The sequence below is a fragment of the Malaclemys terrapin genome, chromosome 4 (genome assembly GCF_027887155.1).
Source record: "Malaclemys terrapin pileata isolate rMalTer1 chromosome 4, rMalTer1.hap1, whole genome shotgun sequence".
Classification (NCBI taxonomy): Eukaryota; Metazoa; Chordata; order Testudines; family Emydidae; genus Malaclemys; species Malaclemys terrapin.
In genome coordinates, this window is record NC_071508.1 from 31,920,616 (window position 1) to 31,946,023 (window position 25,408).

The 25,408-nt window shown below is 52.9% G+C and overlaps 1 pseudogene; it reads left to right on the forward strand.

Moving 5' to 3' along the window:
• Nucleotides 1-179: 179 nt before the first annotated feature.
• On the forward strand, nucleotides 180-23,763 carry LOC128836085 (glycine N-acyltransferase-like protein 3; annotated as a pseudogene).
• The last annotated feature ends 1,645 nt before the right edge of the window (nucleotides 23,764-25,408 follow it).

Consider the following 25,408-nt stretch of genomic DNA (forward strand, 5'->3'; position numbering starts at 1 on the left):
AAATAAGTCCCCATTCAGCAACATCTCCTTGAGCACAGGGTGCCTGGCATGATTCTTCTAACCCATGATGGATCTGGCTGTTCCTCATTGATACTAACCAGACCGAAAGTGTTCCCATGCCAAGGACTCCCTCAAGGGCAGTCTGTCTCAGTAACTCAAGGGTTAAATACCTCCTGGGAATGTTGATTATCCTCAAACCAAACTTCACGATCCCCAAGGACTCCCGGCCTGAGGTTACACCCAAAAGCAATCCAGATGTGTTAAATTCAGTACCACACAGCCAAGACACCCATATCCCCTTAACTCTACCCACCGGCATTGACCTATAGCAGGAAGTGTTTCTGGCTTCCTGATCCCAGCTGCAATTAAATTTATTGTTGAAGACACCTTTGAGTATTTCCGCTTTGGAGGGGCGTTCCCTGGCATGGCTGGGACCTTGCAGGCGAGGGGGAAGGTAGAATTACAGCTAGGGCCACACAACAGTTTCCCATTTTTCAACTGGATTGTCAAATGAAATTTTCCCAAAAAAGGTTCTGCTTGTTCTCAGTATCGGCTTTGTTTCCAGACACTGAGGGCCTGAAAACCAAAGTGTTCTGGATGCGTAGCCTGGTCTGAGGGGTGGAGTCTGCAGCAACTAAGGTCAGGGTCAAATATCTAGGGCTTCCTTTTGAAAAGTAACCAATAGCACCGGCTGGAACCATCCTACCAAATTTCTAGGATCACTAAATATCTTCCTTGGGGGGACTTTAAGAGACAAACTGAGTGTGTGTGAAACAAGAAGAGCTTTGTTAGCGGGAACAGGGAAACCAGCACCCAGCTGGGGAGAGCTCAGCAATAACAGCTCACCTATCTGTAGTTAGGAATAATAAGTAAACACCCAGTCCTGCCCCTTAGTGTCTCCAGCTGTGTCCTCTGATTCAGTTTCCTGCCCACAACCACTAACCAGATGCCCCTTCAGCTGTGGTTTCCTCTTCCACTACGCTCCACTCACGGTTTGGTGTCAGCTGTTGACCTCATTCCAGAGCCTGGCATCAGACAGGCCTGTGCCCTATCCGTTGAGAAATGCCAGCTGGGCCAGCCCCCAGGCTCCACCACCCCACCCAGCTCTGGTGATTTCAACCTCGTTTGCATGGGGTAAGGGAGGGCTGCCCAGGGCTCCCTCAGCCCTGCTGCCACCCTCTGCCGCTTTGGCAAAGGGCAATCTCGGTGCTGCCTCCCAATGAAGACTTTTCTGACTGCAAATCTGACCACCCCCCATCCCCATCTCCGGCAGATCCACGGCGCTGCAATGAACATAAACTGCAGGAACCCGGCTGGGCACAAAGTGCTGGTGGATTCACAACCCTAGTTCAAAGCTGTTCTCAACCAGCCACAGACAGAAGTGTCACCCTTCAGCCACCACGCTGCACTCAGGTGGCCAGGCTGGTTCAGGGAGTGAGGAATCAGACACAGGCCCTTTTTTCCCTCTATGGGGCCTCCAGACAGAGGCCAGGCTGACTTGGAGGGGGTGGGGTGGAGGAGCGGCCAAATCAATCATTCCATTGGGAGTTCCCCTTTAGCCTTTCGGCTCTGTCTCTCTCACGGCAGGTGGCATCAGACAACTCTGTCTTCTACATCAACATGTACGCACAGTTCTACCAGGCCCTACTGGGCAGTGCGGGCGTGATCAACTGAGGTTAGGCCTTCTGCATCCACAGCAATGGCTGGGGCTGCCTCCTCCTGAGCCCCACAGTCACTGCATGCAGGGCTGGCTCCAAGTTTTTTGCTGCCCCAAGCAAAAAAATGTTCCCGCGCCCCCTGGCCCCGCCCCAACTCCGCCCCTTCCCTGCCCCATTCCAACCCCCTCCCCAAATCCCCCGCCCCGCCTCCTCCCCAGGGCACGCCGCATTTCCCCTCCTACCCCTCCCTTCTGGGAGGGAGGGGGAGAAGCGGAGCGGCAGTGTGCTCGGGGGAGGAGGTGGAGATGAGCAGGGGGGAGCGGTTCCTCTGCCCCCCCGGGTTACTTCCTGCGGCCCTCTCTGCGCCCCCCACCGCCACAGCTCACCTCCGCTCTGCCTGGTCCCCTGAGTATGCTGCCGCCGCTCTGCTTCTCCCCCTCCCTCCCAGGCTTGCCACAAAACAGATGATGCACGTGGCAAGCCTGGGAAGGAGGGGGGAGAAGCGGAGTGGCGGCGTGCTCGGGGGAGCAGGTGGCAGTGGAGCGGAGGTGAGCGGGGGGCGGGAGCGGTTCCTCTGCCCCCCCCAGGGTTACTTCCTGTGGTCCTCCCCACGTCCCCCACCACTGCAGCTCACCTCCGCTCAGGGCCGGCTCCCATCACCCGAAGAAAAAAAAAAAAGGAGCCGGAGTGCCGCCCCTTGGGGAGTGCCGCCCCAAGCACATGCTTGGAGTGCTGGTGCCTAGAGCTGGCCCTGACTGCATGTCGCCCCCATCATCTGGGGCCAAACTCCAACAGACTCTGACCCTGCCAGATCCTGAGTCTCCAAGTCCCCACATTTCCCACCAGGCTGCTCCCATGTGCCCCAGGGTCTCAGGACAGGATTGGCTCAATGGTGCAGGCGCCCTTTCATGAGACCGGCATGCCAGTGGGTCAGCTTTGTCCCCTCTCCTCCTCACATTCCAAGCTGGGCCTCCAACAGTCACGTTCCCCATTCAGGGCTGCCACTGCTCAGGGCCTGTCACCACCTCCTGCAGGGCTCCAGGATGGGGTGTACGAGGTCTTGAGAGACATAACCAGGCCAACCTGATTTGCCACTTCTCCATTCTGGCTGTTGGATGCCACCAGACACCCTGTTAGCTGGAGCCTCATGAACCCCTTTGGTGTCATGGCTCATGGCTATACCCTGCCCCCGCACCGTAGATGTGGCTACATGCGAGTGCTCAGCACCACGACAGCAAAGCGGACTCATGCACGAGGCTGCCCCATCTTTGGCCACGTGGCCCTGGACAACCTCCCCATACAGAGACTGCAGGAGAGCCAGGGCTTCCAGCACCAGCCCAACCTGAGCCATCATTATCCACACCCCAGAGCCAGTGACAGCTCCTGCCTGAGCCCCCTGACCCAGCACCAGCCACAACTTCCTACTTAAGGCCCCCTCCCCAGCAACCTCCATGGGGCAGGGCTGAGGGCCAACAGGGTGGCCAGGAAAATCCAGGGCTCCACATTGGGCCCCATGGAACTAGAAACATCTGCTGTCTCTCCAGCACCTCTTTGTAACATAGCACATACCAGCCTTATGGGGGCGGGGGGGGGGGGGGGCGCTACCAAATTCACACTCTATTTTGGTCAATATCAGGGGATTTTAAAAATCATAAACTTCACGGTGTTGAAATCATGGGGGTTCCCGACCCAAAATGCAGCTGTGGGGCTAGGTTGAAAGGCCATTCTAGAGGAGGTCTCAGCATTGCCACCCTTAGTCTTAGCACTGATGCCAGCGGCACTGCCTTCAGAGCTAGGTAGCTGGAGAGAAGTGGCTGCTGCCCTGGAGCCCAGTTCTGAAGGCAGTGTTGCCACCAGCAGCAGCACAGAAGTGAAGGTGGCATAGTATGAGAGGGGCCATCACTTTTTTGGGAGAGGAAGGGCTGGTCTTAGAGGTGGGCAACAGCCCTCGTGGTCAGAGGTCATCCATCCCAAAGCCCCTTAACCTGTGAGTACTTGGATCAGAGCAGGGAGGGGCAGGGATGGAGGCTCCTACCATGTACTGAGCTCCAGCTGCTAATCCCATCCAAGCTGGGGAGAGATGGGTCTTCCTCTTCCCCTGCATGGGCTGCTCCCTGGGCTGGGTTAGAGCCACCTCTGGGATCCTCCCCTGCCTTCAGGAAGCACCGTGACTGATGGCTGGGAACCCAGCTCTGAAGGGAGCACCACAGCTAGCAGCAGCACTCAAGTGAGGGTGGCCACACTTACAGTTGTGCTACCACCACCTGCAGCACAGAAGTAAGAATGGCAATACCATACCATGCCACCCTTGCTTCTGCAGTGCTGCCAGCAGTGGCGATGCCTTCAGAGCTAGAATGCCCAAGAGCAGGGGCTGCTGACTGGGAGCCCAGCACTGAAGGCAGTGCTGCTACCACCAGAAGCACAGAGGTAAGGGTGGCATAGTATTGGGGGGGCTGTCACTTTAGGGGAGGGGGTGGGACAGGTCCAGCCTTATGGGTGGACAACCCCCAGGGTGCTGTGGCGCACACACAGCCAGCCCAAGGCCCTTTTAACCACTGAGTGTTAGGTCTGGACCCGGGATGGGGCAGGTCTAGGGCACCCCAGCCGAGGGCTCCTCCTGTGCGCCGGGCTCTAGGCTCCAACCTTCAGCACCTCGCCTGGCTGCAGGAAGCTGCTGCTGACAGTGGTGCAGAAGTGAGGATGGAAATACCATACCATGAACTCTCACTTCTGGGCTGCTGCTGGCAGCAGGGCTGCCTTCAGAGCTGGGCTCCCAGCTTGCAGCCACCACTCTCCAGCCACCCTGCTTGTAAGGCAGCCCAGCAGCCCAGAATTGAGGGTTCATGGTATGGTATACCAAATCCTGCAACCCCCCTACAATAGCCAGTTTTCCTGGGGTAGACCAGATTTCATGATCTGTAATGCATTTTTCACAGCTGTGAATTTGGTAGGGCCCTACTCATGGGGCCAGCCACCGCAGCTCCATAACCAGCCTCCCTGGGTGGAACTTACCCTGAGTCCTATAAACATAACACCCTGCAGTCCAGCTCCCCTTCGCTGCCCCCTTCCTTGGCTTGTAGACATCCTAGCAACTGTAACAATCTCCCATCCAATAAAGCTATATGCCAGCCACAGCACACAGGCCAGTATCAATGTGGTTGAATGGCTTTAAGTTCATATCAAACCCCTGAGAGAAGTCTGAGAGCAAACCATTCTTGCTGCTACAACCTGACTCTGCCAAAGGGGTTTTTAATCTTATTATTTGGAGCTGTGGGGGAAATGTAATTGCAGGACTGCAGAAGATTCAGCTAGTAACAAATACTTAAACTTAAACTAGGAACAAATAAATAAATGCCATATGCAAAAATTTGCTGTGAGGGGTAATTAGGAGGCATGGCAACATAGGGTTAGAGGGGATTGGGGCTGCAGCAAAGGGAGGTGGACTATGGGGAGATCTGAGGAGTTAGAGGATTTCTGGTGAGGGAGCGGGATACTGGGACAGTATATAAGGTGGTGGGAGGGAGGCTGAGCGGGTGTCAGTCACGCCGCTATTCTTCCCTCCCATATATGCCCTGAGATCTGAGGGAGTCTGTCGCTCTGGGGGTGTCTGAGACCATCTCCTTGCTACTGTATCTGCCAGGATCGGGAGTCCTGCCTTTTTATAGAGGTGCCTAACTGCTTTACTTGCCTCCACTCAGGTGTGCTGGGATCTAGGGGACTCTTCCTCTCTAGAGGTTATCTGACCTCCTTTCCTTGCCCTCCGTGTGAGCCGGCATCCAGGGAAGCCCTGTCCCTCTGGCAGGGAGCTGAGTGCAGCCATCCCAGGAGCATGCACCAAAACCACACCACTAGATTGGGGTGAGGAATTAAGAACGAGAAGGCTTGGTGCCTAGCACAAGCTCCCAAGCACTGACCAGGGGAGGGGGGCTGAGAACACCCACTGAGATGAATGGAGCTATTGTCCCAGGCTGTATTGTCTCAATGTGTGCTCTCCTTCAGCAGATACCATCACACCAAGATCCATGGGCCGCATCACATTGCTCAGAACCACCTGTACTTTCAGGATTATCCCATGCTGGTGCGACAGATTTATGTTACCAATCTGCTTGGGGCTTCAGGTGATCAGGCTGAAGCTGTAGGATCTTTAGGGGAGGAGAAGAGGGAGCACACCAAGTGACTAAGTTTAAAGCTTTATTAACCAAATAACAGCGGTGAGTGCTAGGTGCACCCCTCGTCACTCAGAGGGAGGAAGAAAGCGTTAGTGCCTGAGCCCTAACCCACTTTCATACTACAGATGCACAACCCAAGGCTACCCAAGCCTGGGTGTAACGAAAGAAGAGGAGGGGGGAAGGGTAGATGAGAGTTCTGCCCTTTGCACAGGTCGTCTAGGGTGCACTGTAAATCTCTGAGTTGCTTCAGCTCTCAGGGTTTTAAGCCCTGGGTTTTTCCGGGGCCGTTTTCATCCAGGGAACCTCATCCCCTGTGCTCTCGGTACCAGTCTGAACCATCTACCATAGTTTCCCCAAAACACACCGGTTTCAGGTTCGCAAAACTGTAATTTTTCAACTCACTGACCTTTGCAATCTAACTAGTTTTGCAACCCCTTCAGTTCTGGCTGGCTCAGTTCTCCTTTCTCACAGCTGGCCATGATTGAAATACAGGCTTCTGGCTATTTCGCAGCAGAGAGCCTGTTTTTGTGTGCTGGCCTTGGGCTGCAGTTTCGTTCCATATCTTCAGGCCTCATTGGATCATCGAGTTAACCCGTTCCTTTCTCCCTTCCTCCCCCTTCGGCCTCTTGTAAAGTGCAAAGAATCTTCCACTCCACACTCACACCTTCAGCCCTTCCCAAGATACTTTCCAATGCATATAAAGGTATTAGCAATATACAATGCTGGTGCTGACACAGGGGACCCCATGTGGGAGGGCATTTTATTGTGACACTGGGGATCTGGAGATAGCAAAGCAACTGCTGCTGGTTAATTTCATACAATTTTACAGCTGAGTGCCAGGTTGGCTACAGTTAAAATTGAGTAGGCTTCTGTTTAAAACCAATTCTTCTAAGTGTTCTGAAATCCCCATGCTTACTGGATTGTCTTGATATTTGGTCTGCCTCCTGGGGGTATGGAGTAGGGGGAGTGATATGGTGACCACACGTAACATTTTGGCCAGGATAATCCCTTTTTTAAGCAGTGTCCCTGCCATCCTGACTTTTTTTTGGCAAAAATGGGCATTTGTCCCATTTGCTCTTGTCAACTTGATCAGTTGGCAAGAGCAAACGGGACACATGCCCACTTCTGTCAAAAAGTGGGATGTGGAAGAATGTGAGGGAGGGGGGTGAGCTGTGATGCCAGCCTCACACAGGGAGGGTGGCAGGGCTATAGTGGGGAGGGAGGCAGGGCTCGAGCGAGCAACAATGCCAGTCCCCGCCCTGCATGGGGAGGGGCTCAGTCTAGTCCCATGTGGTGTCCCATTTTCCCTTTGGAAAATATGGTCACCCTACTAAGTGACCCGCATTTGAAGTCATTTGAACAGGAGGTTCCTGAAATACAGCCAGCCACCCGAAAACAGCTTTTCTTCAAGTTCACAGCTTCTACCAACGGTTTTTGTGCACCCCTGCCTTCGAAAATGCTGATGGCTTAATGGGATAGGCAAGAGATGGTGAGCTGGAAATGCTGGCAATGTACCAGGAGAAGGCTATATGTAGTAGGGGGTGGTAGAGGTTGGGGAGGAGAGAGACACCAGACTTTTGACACATGTAATAAAATAAAATAAAAGTTTTTGGGTAATAGACCAACTACACACTGCAAACGTTACAAAGCATGACCGTTATCTCCATTCCACTGTTACCAAGTGTGCAAGGTGAGGGGGGGGGGAAAGGAATGCCTTAATACACCCATAACACACCTACTCACACACCGTCATTGCATTGTACTGAACAGGGGCTCCCTACCCTTGCTCGGCACAAACACTAAGGCCTGATCTACACAACAAAGTTAGATCAACTCAGGGATAATCCCCATTCTGGAATGATGTAGTCACACTGACCTAAGTCCTCGTGCAGACAGGGCTACAGGTGGAAGAACTGTCGCTGCAGCATTTTCAGTGTAGACACAGCTTGATCCTGCTCCACATCACATCTGCTCAATTTTACAACCCCTTCAATCTTGTTCCCTTCAGGTACATGAGGCCATCTAACACTACACTGTCATTTACCTTTCATGCATACCCACCTCACTGATGACAGTCCCTGAGGCAGGAAGACCCTGTGCCCCATTAGTGACACAATGTGCACAACTCAGCACTGGAAAGAGGCAAAATATATCTCTCAGGGTACCCGTGAACCTTTCCTCTGATCACACACTGCGGGGGAGGAGCAGGAAGAGGGGCTCACCTCTGTTGACGGGAACAGCCCCCCCAAACCACCTCATCTCAGTCAGAGCTCTGCCAAGCTGCTCCAACTAACTCCTCCCCCATTCAATACAGTGACACGTAACGCACTGAGGACAGCTGGGGCCTAGGGGCTCTTGGCAGCTCCAGGGGCAGAGTTAAGGACCATGGGCAGGCACCTTAACTCCTCATTGCTTGTGTTTTAGATGTGAGAGTTTTGCTGGACTTGTGTGACGTTATGAGTGTAATATAATATTTCATTGGAAGGTGACAGGGCCAGAAAGAGTTAATTAACTCATACTGACCTGACACATGTGTGAACCTAAGAATTGGTTAGGAAGATATGTAAATGAATAGAGCTTTGAAATGCAAGTCTGCATTGTTAGAGATCTCAAGGGTAGATGTTTGCTCAGGTCTTGTGATGTAAGCAAACAAGTCTTGTCTATTGCTATAACTTTAATTCAAAGATCAAAAAAGAAATATTAACATTTGTGATGATACGTGAGTGAAATAGTATTATTGTCTATATGTCTCTTTGAAGGTTGTGGTAATCTGTATCTGAACTGTTTAATGGATAAATTACCCTGTGTTAATTGCCAGGATGTTTGGAAGGAGAATTAAGCCTATTGTTTTCTCAGGCCAAAAGGCTGATGGAAATGTATAAGAACCCTAGGACACAATCCTGCTGCATCTCAGATCTGCTTTGGGTTTCAAGAGGGGGAAACCTTAAGCCATAAGGATTGAGATCCCCAATCATTGACTGTAGTCATCCTGAATATGGACATTGGACTATAACCTATGGACTATATCTAAAAGGACTTTTGGCAACTACAAGATCACCTCTGCTGTGTATCTGAACCTCAAGAATTGAATTCAAGTCTGTATGTATATTGACCTTTTAACCAACACTCTCTCTCTCTTTTTTAAAATAAATTTTAGCTTAGTTAATAAGAATTGACTATAGCGTGTATTTTGGGTAAGATCTAAGTTATAATTGGACCTGGGTATGTGGCTGATCCTTTGGGATTGGAAGAACCTTTTCTTTTATATGATGATATAAGATTTTCAGTAATCATCATCATATCTGACGTGTGTCTGGATGGAGGCCTGAGGCTGGGTACTTTAAGGGAACTGCATTGTTTGGACTTCTGGTAACCTGTAGGGTACTATAGAAGCTGTTTTGTGCTGGCTTGGTAAATCTAAGTATTGGAATAACCACCAGCTTTTGGGGTTTGTCCGCCCCGTTTTGTTTGCAGTTCACCCTGATTGAGTGACCTCAGCTGGCTCCCACAGGCAGCACTGTCACAGCTTGACATTCTGGAAGGGCGTGTGGAACCTCTGGGCAACATTAACTCCGTGGTTTGCCAGTGACTTAGCACGCAAGGGAGCAGGAGACATGGGCACAGCTCTGCTGCAGCTTGGAACAAAGACACAGGGTGCAAAGACTGTGTTTGTGAGAACCCCAGAGACTCAGCATCCCTGGAACTCACACGGGGATGCAGAAACAAAAGGAGGGCGAATCAAGATCAATCCCACAGAGTTGCTGCGGCCAACATGGCCTCTGCCTTCAGCTCGGGTTCTTTGATGCTGCATTCCAGCTAAGTAATAAATATGACGCTAGGTCGTGGCAGATACTGATTGCATTGCTCCCGGCAGGTAATGAACCATGACAGCCACATCCCAGAGGGCTTCCATCTTGTTGTAGGTGAAACCTGCCCAGACTGGATCCCATGACCCCTCCCCAATGCTGATAGGGACCCATGTGAAATCCCAGCCTCTGCATGAGCAAAACAAGCAGTAGCGTAGCTAGCAGGGTGCAGAGGAAGCAGCCGCTTCCCCTCAGCAAATTTGCCCAAAGCGGCGCCTTTCCAATTGCGGCTGGAGGAGCGAGGAGGGGTGCAGGCTGGCCGCCCGCAGGCCGCAGCATGGCCGGTAGCCATGGAGGAGCGGGGGGGGGTGCGACTGGAGGAGCAGGGGGGGCGCACAGCATGTGGATGGCTGCTGCGGCCGGAGGAGCAGGGGGGGCACAGGCTGGCGGCCGGCAGCCATGGGGGGACAGCGGGCACGGCCTGAGGAGCAGGGGGGCGCAGCATGGCGGCCAGAAGCCACAGCCAGAAGAGGGGGGGCCGCGGAGGTGGCACGGCAGGGCCGGAGGAGCCACGTGGGTGGGGAGGGGCGGTGCGGCTGGAGGAGTCAGTCGGGGGGGGGGCGTGGAGTGGCCGGAGGAGGAGCCAGCCAAGGGGGGCATAGCCAGAGGAGGAACCAAGGGAGGCACCATTTTTAGGTTTGCTCCCCCTCCTCTTAGAAGCTGGCTACGCCACTGAAAACAAGCACAGAGTGTAGGGCACACACGCCTCGGGGGGCAGGGCTGGGAGAGACACAGGCCAGAGGGAAGGATGCAGCCAAAAAGAGGGGCCCAGACTGGAGGCTCCCATCCCAGCAGAACCCTCTATCAAAGCAAGAGACAGAGACAGCAGAGCTGCTATGCAGGAGCCCAGGGCTGGGACAGCAGGGACTCTGGATCAGGATAGAGGGGCGCCAGCAGAGTAGGTTTGCCCATTCCCCCCTCCTGCTGTGCTCGTGTTTCCTCAGAATTCTACTCCACTGGCCCCAGGAAATCGTTTCACCCCTCGCTGCCCATGGAAGGAGCCTGATTGTGCTTTGTGACTTCAGGGAGGTGGTCCCGGCTCAGGGCCAGACACAGACTCTGCTAATGGTTCATTCGCTCAGGGTTAAGATGCTGGAGCAGTACTCAAGGGAGAGATCCAGTGAAGACGGGACCAGGTGCTGCCAGGCAGGGACCGCACTGTCTTCTCCGGGACTGCTCCATACCCTAGCACAGAGACTGCCCAGGTGAGGCAAGTCTTGGGATGCATCAGGCGAGGTATTTCCAGTAGAGATAAGGAGGTGTTAGTACCATTATACAAGGCACTGGTGAGACCCAGGAGCGCCGCCAGCTTTTCTGCCGCCCTAGGTGGTGGAAGGTCCCGCCCCGAAATGCCACCCCCCACAGAGGCGGCGGAAGGTCCCGCCACCGAAATACCACCGCGGTCACCGCCCCCCAAATTGTAGTGCCCTAGGCGACCGCCTAGGTCGCCTAATGGATTGCGCCGGCCCTGGTGAGACCTCATCTGGAATACTGTATGTAGTTCTGGTCTCCCACGTTTAAGAAGGATGAATTCAACTGGAACAGGTACAGAGAAGGGTACTAGAATAATCCGAGGAATGGAAAACCTGTCTTATGAAAGGTTTCAGAGTAGCAGCCGTGTTAGTCTGTATCCGCAAAAAGAAGAACAGAAGTACTTGTGGCACCTTAGAGACTAACAAATTTATTAGAGCATAAGCTTTCGTGGACTACAGCCCACTTCTTCGGATGCATATAGAATGGAACATATATTGAGGAGATATATATACACACATACAGAGAGCATAAACAGGTGGGAGTTGTCTTACCAACTCTGAGAGGCCAATTAATTAAGAGAAAAAAAACTTTTGAAGTGATAATCAAGCTAGCCCAGTACAGACAGTTTGATAAGAAGTGTGAGAATACTTACAAGGGGAGATAGATTCAATGTTTGTAATGGCTCAGCCATTCCCAGTCCTTATTCAAACCGGAGTTGATTGTGTCTAGTTTGCATATCAATTCTAGCTCAGCAGTCTCTCGTTGGAGTCTGTTTTTGAAGTTTTTCTGTTGTAATATAGCCACCCGCAGGTCTGTCACTGAATGACCAGACAGGTTAAAGTGTTCTCCCACTGGTTTTTGAGTATTTTGATTCCTGATGTCAGATTTGTGTCCATTAACATTAACAAATCTGACATCAGGAATCAAAATACTCAAAAACCAGTGGGAGAACACTTTAACCTGTCTGGTCATTCAGTGACAGACCTGCGGGTGGCTATATTACAACAGAAAAACTTCAAAAACAGACTCCAACGAGAGACTGCTGAGCTAGAATTGATATGCAAACTAGACACAATCAACTCCGGTTTGAATAAGGACTGGGAATGGCTGAGCCATTACAAACATTGAATCTATCTCCCCTTGTAAGTATTCTCACACTTCTTATCAAACTGTCTGTACTGGGCTAGCTTGATTATCACTTCAAAAGTTTTTTTTCTCTTAATTAATTGGCCTCTCAGAGTTGGTAAGACAACTCCCACCTGTTTATGCTCTCTGTATGTGTGTATATATATCTCCTCAATATATGTTCCATTCTATATGCATCCGAAGAAGTGGGCTGTAGTCCACGAAAGCTTATGCTCTAATAAATTTGTTAGTCTCTAAGGTGCCACAAGTACTCCTGTTCTTCTTTTTGTCTTATGAAAGGAGACTCAAAGAGCTTGGCTTGTTTAGCCTAACCAAAAGAAGGCTGAGGGGAGATATGATTGCTCTCTATAAATATATCAGAGGGATAAATACCAGGGAGGGAGACGAATTATTTAAGCTCAGTACTAATGTGGACACAAGAACAAATGGATATAGACTGGCCATCAGGAAGTTTAGATGTGAAATTAGATGATGGTTTCTAACCATCAGAGGAGTGAAGTTCTGGAACAGCCTTCCAAGGGGAGCAGTGGAGGCGACACTACGGAGGCACTTGCCTGAGACATTTCAGGTGACATGGCTGTGCCTAGTCCCACTGCCCGCACCCCCAGGGATGGGACTCAACCCTCCCCACCCCCATCCATGGGGCAGAGAGAAGGTGAAGGTCCCTCTGACTCCCCTGGGAGATGGGTTAGAGATCAGGCTAGAGGGGCAGGCTCCTCTGCCCCACAGGGTAGGAGGTGGCATGGGGGGGCAGGACTCCGCCCAAGCACTGGCTGCTCTCCTGGCCACCCACTGCTACCTCGCTTCTTGTGTCTCCCAAAGTCCAAACCCAGCACCAATTCCTGCTGCTCATACAGTGTAGCTGCCGGGACTTCCCCAACGAATCACAGGGCAGGTTGGCTCCATATCAGCCAATTACAGCACAGGTGGGCTCTGTGCCAGCTGGTCACTGCATGGGCACGCGCCGTGCCAGCCAATCAGAGAGTTGGGTACCTGTGGCTCCCTCCATGGCTGCATGCCCATCACATGGCTCTAATGTCTGTGGGGGGTCACCAGCCCCTTCAATCCCCCTCTCCCCCGACACCTGCCCTAGGGTTGCCAACTTTCAGATTGCAGAAAACCAAACACCCTTGCCCTACCACTGCCCCGAGGCCCCACCCCTTCCATGAGGCACCGTCCCCTCTCACTCCATTCCTCTTCCCTCCGTCGCTCACTCTCCCCCACTTTCGCTCATTTACTTATTTTCACTCAGCTGGGACATGGGGTTGGGGTTTGGGAGAGGGGTGATGGCTCTGGCTGGGGGCGAGGGCTGGGGATGAGGGATTTGGGGTGCAGTAGGGAGCTACAGACTGGGCCCGAGGAGCTAAGCATGTGGGAGGGGGCTCCGGGCTGGGGGTAGGGTGTGGGAGGGGGTGAGGGCTCTGGCTGGGTTGTGGGCTCCAGGATGGGGCCAGAAATGAGGGGCTCGGAGTGGGCTCCAGACTGGGGCAGGGGGTTGGGGTGCAGAACAGGATGAGGGCTCTGGCTGGGGGTGCAGGTTCTGGTGTGTGGCTGAGGATGAGGGGTTTGGGGTGCAGGAGGGGGCCCAGGGCTGGGGGTTGGGGAGCTGGACAGGGTGCAGAGTACAGTTTCCGGGAGGGCGTTTGGGTGTGGGAGGGGATTCGAGCTGGGGCAGGAGGTTCATAGAATCATAGAATATCAGGGTTGGAAGGGACCTCAGGAGGTCATCTAGTCCAACCCCATGCTCAAAGCAGGATCAATCCCCAACTAAATCATCCCAGCCAGGGCTTCGTCAAGTCTGACCTTAAAAACCTCTAAGGAAGGAAATTCCACCGCCTCCCTAGGTAACCCATTCCAGTGCTTCACCACTCTCCTAGTGAAAACGTTTTTCCTAACACCCAACCTAAACCTCCCCCACTGCAACTTGAGATCATTACTCCTTGTTCTGTCATCTGCTACCACTGAGAACAGTCTAGATCCATCCTCTTTGAAACCCCCTTTCAGGTAGTTTAAAGTAGCTATCAAATCCCCCCTCATTCTTCTCTTCTGCAGACTAAATAATCCCAGTTCCCTCAGCCTCTCCTCATAAATCATGTGCTCTAGCCCCCCAAACATTTTTGTTGCCCTCTGCTGGACGCTTTCCAATTTCTCCACATCCTTCTTGTAGTGTGGGGCCCAAAACTGGACACAGTACTCCAGATGAGGCCTCACCAATGTCAAATAGAGGGGAATGATTACATCCCTCGATCTGCTGGCAATGCCCCTACTTATACAGCCCAAAATGCCATTAGTCTTCTTGGCAACAAGGGCACACTGTCGACTCATATCCAGGTTTTCTGCAGAACTGCTGCCTAGCCATTCGGTTCCTAGTCTGTAGCAGTACATGGGATTCTTCCGTCCTAAGTGCAGGATTCGGCCCTTGTCCTTGTTGAACCTCATCAGGTTTCTTTTGGCCCAATCCTCTAATTTGTCTAGGTCCCTCTGTATTCTATCCCTACTCTCCAGTGTATCTACCACTCCTCCCAGTTTAGTGTCATCTGCAAACTTGCTGAGGGTGCCGTCCACGCCATGCTCTAGATCATTAATGAAGATATTGAACAGGAGGCAGTTCAGTGTGTGGGCTCTGGGTGGCGCTTACCTCAGGTGGCTCCCGGAAGCGGTTGGCATGTCCAGCTTCTAGGCGGAGGAGCCAGAGGGCTCTGCACATTGCCTGCAATTCCCAACCAATTCCCAACCAAGGAGAGCTGCAGAGCTGGCACTCGGGGCAGAGGTAGCGTGCAGAGCTCCCTGGCTACCCTTGAGCCTAGGAGTCGGAGGAGGAACATGCCGCCGCTTCCGGGAGCCGCACATTGCCAGAGGAGGCAGGGAGCCTGCCTTAGCCCGACTGTGCCACCAACTGGACTTTTAGCAACCTGACAGTGGTGCTGACTGGAGCCACCAGGGACCGTGAAAACCAGACGCCTGGCAACCCTAACCCAGCCACGGTCAGGGTCTCCCCTATGATACCATCCCAGCGGCCACAAATCAGGGATCAGACATCAAAAATCAGGAGAGTAACCCGAGGGGTGGGGGCAGGAGACCACCATCTTCCCTGGCCTCGGCCCACTGAAATCATTGTGAGGTGGTAGCCATCTTGACTAAGGGCAGCCTGTGGTGTCAGCCCCATTGGCAGGGATGGGAGAAGGTGGCTATTTTGAAGAAGGGCAAAACACTGCCAAGGTGCAGAAGATCACTAGATGCTGGAACCCCCTGATAAACATTGGGAGGCTCCTGATAGAGTCATGAGAGCTGGAGTTGCAGCCCCACCCCCAGCTCTAACCTCCACCACATCCATGTCGCTGGCAGGTCCATGGCGCTGTGATGACCATAAATTGCAGGAGATGCTGGTGGATTCATGGCCTGAGTTCAAAGCTGTCCTCACATGGCCACCGTGCTGCACCTGGGTGGCCTGGCTCTCTCGGGTGCTGGGGACCTGGGCCTTTCCCCTCTGGGTGGGCCATGATGTGAGGGCCAGGCTAGCTCAGGGGGCAGGGATTGGGATTCAGGTCCGTTCCCCTCTAGGTGGCCCCAGGTCGGGGACCAAACTGGTTCAGAGGGCAGGGATTGGGATTAAGGACCTTTCCACTCGACAGCAGTAGTTCTCAACCTTTTTGGGCTTAGAACCTATTGATAACTGTTGTGACCCAATAAATAGTCTGGGGTGGAGGTAGTTTCTGTCAGATTCTGTGTCCTATGGGGCACTCATCTCAAAATGGCAGCTCCTGTGGTGTGGGGCTGGCTGGGGTTGGCTCTTTGCTCCGGCCATTGCAACCTCCGGGGTTTCAGCGCCGCTCAGGTTTGGTCCTACCCCCCTTACTGGACCAAATTTGTGAGAGTGGAGTTGTGCCCTGGCTCATGGGGCTGCAGTGCCACTCACTCAAATTTGGCCTCCCATCATCATGGCAGTTGGGCCAAACCTGAATGTCACCGGGACCCCAGAGGTTGCAGTGCCTGGAGGCGAGTCCAGCCTGTGCCATGGGACAGTAGCCACAGGAGGTTCCATGAGACCCTTTCAGATATTCTGGCAACATATTTCTGGGTCCTGACCCACAGGTTGAGAAACCCTGCACTAGGGGAACCCCAGCTGGCTTGGAGGGGGCTGGGATTGGGATTTGGGGCCTTTCTCTTCTAGGGGCCCCCTGAGCAGGGGCCAGGCTGGCTGGTGGGTTGGGGGAGCAGGCAGACCAGTCATTCCATTGGGAGTTCCCGCTTCTCAGCTCCGTGTCTCCCCCGGCAGGTGGCATTGGATGACTCTGATTTCTACAACAACACATACGTAGCATACTAACGGGACCTGGGCGCCAACTGGAACCAGGCCTTCTCTATCCATGGTAATGTGGGTCTCAGAGCACCAGGGAGAGCCCCACAAAGACTGAGCATATAAATCCTGCATGGGCCCAACCCCAGGATCCTGCCCTACAGTGCCAGCCCTGTAGCCCTCCACTCCCACCAGGCTGCAAGGCTGCTCCCATGAGCCCTATGTAGGGCAGGTACATATGGGGTAGCCCCTCACAAGTGCTGGGCTGAGATCAGCTCACCTGACCACATCCTCCACCCTGAGGCCTGGGGCTGGTAGGTTTGGAAGCTCAGACTCCTGCCCCTCCTGCCCCCTGTGCCAGGCTGGGCTCCCCACACATATGGGCCCTTTTGTCACCACCATTCAATCCCTGTCCCCACTGCTCATGGCTCGTTGCTGCCTCCTGCAGGGTTCCGGGACAGGCTCTACGAGGCCTCCAGGGACATCGCCAACATTAAAGGGGTCAAGCTGGAGGTGTTCCGCTACTTCACTTATTTTCACCCGGATCCCAGCACCTTGCCTGAAATACAGTCAGTGTCGGCTTGCGCCACAGGGCCCCACAGGAGCGGTGGGGTTGGTAGAGAAGGGGGCAGTCTGCAGGGTGAGGGAATTGGCCAGTATGGTGCTGAGATGCCCAAGATGTGGTTGGCTATTCCCTATGCAGGACCTGGGGCACTGGGGCCCTATTGCCAGCAGTATAATCCCTGTGGGGTTGGTACTGAGCCTAACCTCCTTCAAGGACCTCGCAGGGACTGGGGAGCATAGCCATGGAGTGGGGACAACCATGGGGAGGGAGATCTGCACAGGTCCCCAGCCTCTGCCAGGAAACCTTGATGCAAATGGCTTCTGTACCACCAATGGGGCCCCATCCATGGCCCCTGGGGACCAGGCACTCCTTTAATCATCCATCAGCCCTGGCAGGGCTTGGGCAACGAGAGCCTGTGCTCCCCCCATCCCTGCACCAAATCTCGCCTGGCCAAAGGGACATTAGGCAGAGCTGCCACAGTGAGGGTTAGTGGGGAAAGGCCTCATGTCCCACTCCCCACCCTCTGAGCCAGCCATTTCCCTCTTCCACTTGGCTTTAGCAATCCCCTCTCCTGAGTCCCAGGAGGTTCACCGGGGAGCCCATCTTACAATCACCTTCATGGGAATTCCTCCCTGCCTGCGGGGGAAATCCCCTCTGATTGGCTGCCTCTCCAATACGCCCTCCTGGGGAAGAGCAGCCAATCAGAGCTGCTGCAGTAAGATCTCCTTCCCCCCACTCCCTGCAGTAATGTGACACCTTTCTCACAGGAGGGAACAGGAATTGCTCAGCATCTCAGGGTGGCTTCACTCCCTCTCCCCATCCTGTCCCACACCCAAACTCCCTCCCGGAACCTGTACCCTGCACCCTGTCCCGCTCCCCAACCTCCTGCCCCAGCCCTGAGCCTGTAAGCAGTGGGGACAGGATTGTGCACGTGCTGCCCCCATTCCATGGACATCTGGCCTGGGAGGGGAAGAGGGGAGCCTGCTGCAGCCCCCACAGGGCTGGGAGGTGGCAGAAGAACACCAGGAGGTGCAGAAAGGAGGCTGGGGGGGGGGGCTAGGAAGAGTTGATGGGCAACTGGCTGGGAACAGAACTGATGGGGCAGAATTAATTGCTGGGCAGGAGATCCCAAATCACCATAGTAAATCTGGGACTGTTGACAACACTGTCACTGTCACTGTCGGGGGAGTTCAGCTATCAAAGGAGACCAGCAATCACAGTCATCTTTAAAAAAAAAACCTCATGATCTTAGGGCCAATCTCATGATTTTGGGGTCTAATTCACGATCGCTAACCCTTGGGCTTTGCCCTGTTGCTCCCTGCCCCCCCAGGCTGGACCCGGCCGTGAGGCTGTCAACCCTGGATGTCTCCCACCTCGACCTGATGAACGAGATGTGGCCCTATCAGGGGAACAAGTACAGCAAGAGGTTCCTGGAAAGCATGATCCACTGCTTACCCAGCTTCTACCTCCTCAATTCCGTTGACCGCCTTGTCAGCTGGACTGTTTCAGACCATATGGCGCATTGGGGCATAGGTTCACTCTCCCCCAGCACCGGGGATGCGGTTACAATGGGTTGCTGAATAATTTGATTGCCAAGCGGTTGCATGCACTAGGCTCTCCCAGCTATGGCCATGTGGCTGCGCACAACTACCCCATGCAGAGGCTGCAGGAGAGGCAGGGCTTCCACCGCCAGCCCAGCCTGTGCCACTTCATCCTCCACAATGCAGCACTGCATAGACCCCCACACATTAACCCGCAGCCCAGCACCGGGCACACCCAGGCTAGGGCTAACGGAAGCCAAGGGATGGGGGTGCGGGAGTCTGGGGATCAGTGTTATACCTAGTGGAACCAGTAACATCTCCCAGCTCCAGCCTCACATGGGATCTGCTACCCCCAGCTCCAAAGGCCTTGCCCTTCCCCACAGCCCTGTATCAGCTTTACAGGGTCTGTCCTACTCTTCCAAGCCCCATAACCTGCTCTCCTTGGTGGACCCTATCCCCCCAGACCCATACACACAGCACCCCTGTCCCACTTTCCCTACACTGCCCCATCCCAATTCCTCTTCCAGACACAACAGCAACGGCTCAATGATCTTCCACCCAATCAAGTTACATGCTCACCAGTCTCCTGCATCTGCTCTGCTCTTTCTCCCCTGCTTTCCCTGGGATAGCCTGCTCAGCGTAGTGCATCTCTAACTCCTCCACAGTCGGTGTGTCACCGTCCTCCCACCCTGCCCAGGGCCAGATTAATGCATGGGCTTTCGGGGCTGCAGCCCAGGGCCTCGGGCTAAGGGGGACCCTAGGTGAGGGGCGTTCAGGGAATCTCTGCACACTGCCCCCGCACCCAGTGCCGGCTCTGCAGCTCCCATTGGGTGGGTACTACAGCCAAAGGGAGCTGTGGAGGCGGCGCCTGCAGCACCTGCTGGCATGGACAGTGTGCACAGCGCAGAGGGGCCTGGTGCCTCTGCATAGGGGGCGGACATGTTGGCCACCTCGGGGAGCAGAGCAGCACCCAGCCAGGACAGGCAAGGATCCTGCCTTAGCCCTGCTGCACCGCTGACCAGGAGTCGCTCAAGGTAAGCATCTCCTGGCCGGAGCCTTCACCCCACACTCCCTCCTGCACCCCAATCCCCTGCCCCAGCCCTGAGCCCACTCCCCCACTCCAAACTCCCAAGGGCCCCAAAAAATCTAATAGCCCTGGGCCCACAGGAGAGTTAATCCGGCCCTGACCCTGCCAGAGACATCTCCCCCAGATCTCCCTCTCCCCCATTTCCCTGGGGATTGTCACATCTCTCGCCATTGCAGCCTGCTCTCATCAGCTCTTTTCCCCTCTTCTGGACAATACAAACCGCAGCAGCTTTAAATGGGGTGGGAGGGGCTAGGCAATCGGTCCCCATTCAGCAACATCTCCTTGAGAGGGGTGTGTTGGGCATGATGTTTCTAACCTATGATGCATCTGGCTAGTCCGCATTGATGTGAACCAGCCTGAGAGTGTTCCCATGCCAAGGATTCCCTCAAGGGCCAGTCTGTCTCAGTAACTCAAGGGTTAAATACCACCCAGGGATATTGATTGTCCTCAAACCAAACTTCACTATCCCCAAGGACTCCTGGTCTGAGGTCACACCCAAAAGCAATCCTGACGTGTTACATTCAGCACCACACAGCCAAGACACTCAAATCCCCTTAACTCCACCCACTGACATCGACCGATAGCAGGAAGCATTTTGGGCTCTGTGATCCCAGCTGCGATTAAACTGATTGTTGACGACACCTTTGAGTATTACCCCTTTGCAGCGGCTCTCCCTGGCACGGCTGGGACCACGCGGGCAAGGGGGAAGGTAGAATTACAGCTAGGGCCATACAACAGTTTCCCATTTTTCAACCTGCTTTTCAAATGAAATTTTCCCAAAAAAGGTTCTGCTTATTCTCAGTGTTGGCTTTGTGTCCAGACACTGAGGGCCTGAAAACCAAAGTGTTCTGGGTGCGTAATCTGGTCTGCGGGGTGGTGCCTGCAGCAACAAGGGTCAGGTCAAATATCCGGGGCTTTCTTTTGAAAACTAACCAATAGCCGCCCCACCAAATTTCTAGGATCACTAAATATTTTCCCTTTAAAAGTCAAACTGAGTGTGTGTGAAACAAGAGCTTTGTTAGAGGGGATGGTGAAACCAGCACCCAACTGGGGAGAGCACAGCAATAACAATCACCTATCTGTACTCACCTATCTATACTTATGAATAATAAGTAAACACCCAGTCCTGTCCCTTAGTGTCTCTATCTGTGTCCTCTGATTCAGTTACCCGCCCAGAACCACTGAACAGATGCCCCTTCAGCAGTGGTTTCCTCCTTCCGCTTCGATCCACTCATGGTTTGCTGTCAGTTGTTGGCCTCATCCCAGAGCCTGGCATCAGACAGGCCTGTGCCCTATCCTTTGAGAAACGCCAGCTGGGCCAACCCCCAGGCTCCACCACTAGCCACCTGCCCCATGCCACAGCTCTGCCAGCCACAATGGTCCCCTAAGCAGTAGTGCAAGGTGGTGGAGCCTGGGGGCTAGCCTAGCTGGCATAAGTACAGATAGGTGATTTCAGCCTCATTTGCGTGGGGTAAGGGAGGGCTGCCCAGGGCTCCCTCAAAATCTGACACCCCTCCCCCCATGCCTCTGGCAGATCATGGCACCATGATGGACATAAACTGCAGGAACTTATGAGGAGACTTATGAGGAGAGGCTGAGGAAACTGGGATTGTTTAGTCTCCAGAAGAGAAGAATGAGGGGGGATTTGATAGCAGCCTTCAACTACCTGAAGGGGGGTTCCAAAGAGGATGAAGCTCGACTGTTCTCAGTGGTGGCAGATGACAGAACAAGGAGCAATGGTCTCAAGTTGCAGTGCTGGAGGTCCAGGTTGGATATTAGGAAACACTATTTCACTAGAAGGGTGGTGAAACACTGGAATGCGTTACCTAGGGAGGTGGTGGAGTCTCCTTCCTTGGAGGTTTTTAAGGCCCGGCTTGACAAAGCCCTGGCTGGGATGATTTAGTTGGGAATTGGTCCTGCTTTGAGCAGGGGGTTGGACTAGATGACCTCTTGAGGTCCCTTCCAACCCTGATATTCTATGATTCTATGAACCTGGCCAGGCACGAGTCATGGCCCCAGTTTAAAGCCATCCTCACCCAGCCACGCAGGCAGAACCCGGACACCTGGACCTCGCTGTGCAGGGCTGGGCAGCTGGGACTCGGACCCTGGACCCTACCGAACGCAGCGGGGACTAGATTTTTTTAGCACATAACTGCGCTGCAGCTCTGTGCTAATTGGGCCACGTGAGGCCCGCAGGTTGAGAACCACTGCATTAGGGTGAGACACTGCTTGATTCAAATCTTGCTTTGTCTGTTTAAGTTAGAATTTAGACTGCGAATTTATTTTGTTTCTTAATTTTGTTTCAACTGTGATCTCTAAGCCTGCTACTTATAATAACTTAAAATCTATCTTTCTGTAGTTAATAAATCTCTTTTCTATTTTACCTAAAGCAGTATGTTTTTGGTTGAAGTGCTGGGAAAATCTCAGCTCAGATTACAATGGCTGGTGCATGTCCATTTTCCTATGAAGGCGTGTCAAACTTAATGAAATTGCAATGACCATGGGAGCCTTGAGCAATGTAAGACAGTGCAGTTCTGGGGTGCAAGGCTGGGGAGCTGTGGGGAAATGGCTGGAGCCTCTGTATTGATGGTTCGTGAGTGGCTGGGAGATCGTTCATGTAACTCATCTGGGTGTGTCCCTGCCTGTGGATTGCTGTGTAACTGCAGTGTCTATCAGAGGTTTGTAGCTTGACATCAGCATCACAGTGTGAGGCACAGCCCAAGCTGGTGGGTTTGGAGTACTCAGTGGTCCCATAGTCCAGGTTGCACACTGGGGACCCCATCAAGGGGGACTCCCTGCTTCAGCCCGCACATAGGGAGCCCAACAACAGTTGGGGGTTGAACATTCAGGTGATAATATCCTGCAATGCAAAGTGGGGCAAAAAGTGGAGCAGATAGACCCATGAAAAGTTGTGGGGGGACCAAGGCCCAGGGGGGAAAACGCCCCCTTAATCCATAGCAAATGAGGCCCGACATGCACCTCTGGAGATCTGCATCCTGGCAAGCAGCCCAGGCAAAGCACAGACAGGCACTGACCACGCTTTCTCCACTAGCTACCTGCCCCACAAGGGTCCCCTCGGCAGTAGTGCAAGTAGGGTGGTACTCTCCAGTACGCAGTACCAGCAAGAGTTAGGGGGTACGGGATACTGGAAAGACTTGGGGCTAACTCTCCCACTCAGGGAGGTGGGTGGGAAGGGGCTGCGCTCTCCTTAAAGCAGCAGAACACAACTAGGAAGGACATTCATTCTTTATATGTCTTTAGCAGCACTATGCATATGCTAACAAACTTAAACAAAGGCTTTGTTTAAGTTTGTTAACATATGTATTGTGCTGTTAAATGGGTCAGGTGTCCTAAGAGGTGAGCAGTGGGGAATGGGGGGGGGGGGGGGAGGGCGGACGGAAGGGACACTGTTTAAACAGTGGTTTTGATTCTGTTTCTCCTCATTGGTCTGAATTATCCATGACATTCATACTGCATCACATCAAGTCCAATAATTAGAGGAATGCCTCTGCTTGCACTGACCAGAGGATGTTTGAATTCTGATGTCAGCCCAGTTCTGCAGCCTGACAGGTATCAGGTGTTGTCCCCCGTATACATAGAATTCTTCTTTGCAGCCAAACTAGTCTAACATGCATTTTGCTAACTGGAACCGGAGCAGCAAAACAAAGAAAACAGATCCCTCATTTTCCAGCTTTGTGGGTGAGGGAACTATAAGTGAAGATTATAATGCTGGACACTGATGACCAGCTGCCTCAGGAATCTGCCAAGAACTTTGCTGAAAATATGATCCTCATCTTAGCAACGAAGCAAAGACTTATTGATCCCAGATTCTCCCAGAATATATGGGGGAGTGTGTTCTCTCTTCTCTGTCCCCTCACAGGTCCGGAACACGAGCCCTGACATCCCACCGGTGCACCAGCACCCTGTTGTTCCTAAGTGTCTGGAGTCTGATGCTATCCAGGCTCTATGCTGTACCTGTGATCCCTCTGAGCCTTTGGAGATGCTTGCCAGATGGAGCCCAGGAAGTAAATTGCTGTGCCACATGCACCGATTCTATGGGAATGGGAGCAACCCCCTGGCCCTGCAGCATCGCTACCAGTTCTACGCTGTTGGCAACTCCTCAGGTTGCTCCTGGGAAAGCATTGTCAATAGCATGCAGAGTGCCAAGTCTTGCATCTGAAGAAGTGAGGTTCTTACCCATGAAAGCTTATGCTCCCAATACTTCTGTTAGTCTTAAAGGTGCCACAGGACCCTCTGTTGCTTTTTATCATTGTCATTGGAACTTAGACACCTCCGTTACCTGGAGATGAACTGCAGCTGTCTGCAATCACGCCAGCAGGCAAGAATATCACACAGTTCCTCGTAAACTGGGAACCACTGAACTGGACTTTAGCTGGACATGACCTGATTCAGCAAGGTTCCCCAGACTGGGTAGTTCCATTAGAGGACACACATTGTGACAAGCTCATGCCAGCAATTTGGTTTAAATTCTATGGACATACTGCCATTTTGGAGGGATTTCATGAGCCTGGTTTCTACAGAGTGGAATTGGGCCAAAAACAGTTTTAAATTTCGACCCTCTGATCACAAACCTTGCTCCCCTCTGACGTTTAAGAGCCCCAATTTCAGGACCCCATGTGTTGAAATTGGATCAACAAGAACATTTGGTTCTTCACCCTCAGACTTCTCTAAAGGAGGATCAAATCTACTTAGAGGGCATGAATATCTCTCACACTGCCCCTGCATGTGCTCCCTTGATTGGAACTAGCCATAAGAGTTGGGATGAATGGGCAACCTGTTCCTTGGATGTTATCCAAGAAGAGGGATATGTTATTGTCCATGTTGGTAAAGCATGTGTGTGTGTAAGGACAAGATGCAATATCGTATTGATTAATGGACATTGGGCCCAACCCATGGTGCCTTACGTTAATCGCTGTTTCTGTAATGTAACCACTATTGTTAGTTGTGATATTACGTTTACTGTGCCTCTATGGACTGTACAACATTTAAATGCCTATCCTGAGCTCTACAAGGAGGTTTCCCCCATTTCACTGGGAATGGGTCTCATTGCCATTAAGGTGAAAACACAGGCCCTCACTCTTGGGTAGAGGCCCAGTGCAACAGGTCTTTTAAATATCATGTTTCACCCCATTGTGATGATCATTGGTTTCCAAATTATACTAGCAATTCGTCTAGTTCTGCTGGTTTGCTGGACACAACGACTGATGTGGCAGCTGCAATGGACAGACGATCAGACGCAGTACCACAGAGTAAGGATGTGAAGGGGATACTCGCTCAGCACAAGCACCCCATCAACTGGGGGGACTTGATACCAGTCATCTCTGTGCTCTTGGGGAAACAGGGCACAGTATCTAGCCTGTCTGACTCATGAAAGACACCGTTCCCCCCGACCAGTCTCTGCTTGAACCAAAACCAATCAGAGAAAAGTCTTGCAGAGAGCAGTGAAGGGCGTTGGGAGACACACCTAGACCCCTCCTGACAAGGGTGACAAGAATAAGATATCTCCATTAGCACACAGAATGGAAAACAGAGGCAACTCCCCTAGCCTCATCTGCATGAAAGATGGGACAGGGATTCATCTCATTTGCACACAGAATGGAGAATAGAGAACCGCACTGAACTCTGGGACCATAAAAGCAGGGAAGCACTGCATCATGGGGGAATCTCAGCACCAGCACACACCCAGTTCAGCAGTTATCAGACCAATTCTAGTAATGAATCCTTGATTGATATCCAAAATACTGAAGCAGCCCAGTTGCATTGTGAGCTCCCTAGAAGAAAACACCACACATAGCCAAGAGTGA